Genomic DNA, 1179 nt, shown 5'->3' with positions numbered 1-1179 from the left:
TATATATGTGTATATATATATATATATATATATATATATATGTATATATATATATATATATATATATATATATTTCTTTTCTATTATTTTCTTTCTTCTATTATTTTATTTCATTTACATTTCAATTCATTAATTTAATTATTTAATTTTGTATATTATATTTGTCGTTAACGATATATAATTTTCAAAATTATTTGAAGATATAAAATTAAATTAATTTTAAAATTCCTTTATATAAAATTAAATTATTTTTAAAATTCCTCCAATTTTCAGAACAAAATACGCCATCATGAATAAAAAAGAGATTCAAAAATTTTTAAATTCGGATATTCCGATATAATCAATATGTTTCTAACAATAAACCTTTTGACATAAATTCAATTGAAATTTTGCTTCATAAAAAATCATTATTATTTAACAATAAAATCTTAAGTTTAATTCCCGTTGAGTCAATCAAATTTTATTGAAAACTCTTGAGATTTAATTAGCTAACAGTCTGTATTCTATTACATTGTATAAAATAATTATTGTATAGTTATCATGCCTGGCTTTCTTTCATTGATTTGTTTTCTATTATTGTTTTTTATTATTCGCAACATATTTTCAAACTTATATCTTTACAAACAGTAATCAAGATAATGCAACAGGAAGTTTCCAAAAATGTTCTGGTTTTTCTTCTATGTCCGAGACCGATGCCTTTAAAGTTACGAAGCGATTAAGATAACGTACATATATATAAACGGAGACTAACAAAAATAGTTCGTCTTACATTTACACCGGCTATATACCAAACTTTCGAGTATTCTTCTTCATTTTTTCGTCTTCTTCTAGATTTGTAGAATGTATTGTACTCTAAATAGCTTTAATCATATGTATATCACAACTGTGTTTTTTACGCACAACTTTCTCCCACGATATTCATCTCGCGCATAAACAATAAGTTCGCTTAAAAATGGCGAAAAAAATTAATACAAGTCTTTGTCCAGATATAAATTAATCATGCATTTAAAATGGTTAGATAACAAATTAAAAAAAAAATATATGTATATATATTTTTTTTTTCATTCGGGATTGTCACGTTAATGATTCCTTGTTATAATGTAACTATATTGTATATATATATGTCAAAGATATTATTATGTTATAGGTATTCCCGCTATAACAAGCCAATGACAACAT

This window comes from Atta colombica, unplaced genomic scaffold, assembly GCF_001594045.1.
Source record: "Atta colombica isolate Treedump-2 unplaced genomic scaffold, Acol1.0 scaffold295, whole genome shotgun sequence".
Classification (NCBI taxonomy): Eukaryota; Metazoa; Arthropoda; class Insecta; order Hymenoptera; family Formicidae; genus Atta; species Atta colombica.
Note: the sequence above shows the minus strand (reverse complement) of the source record.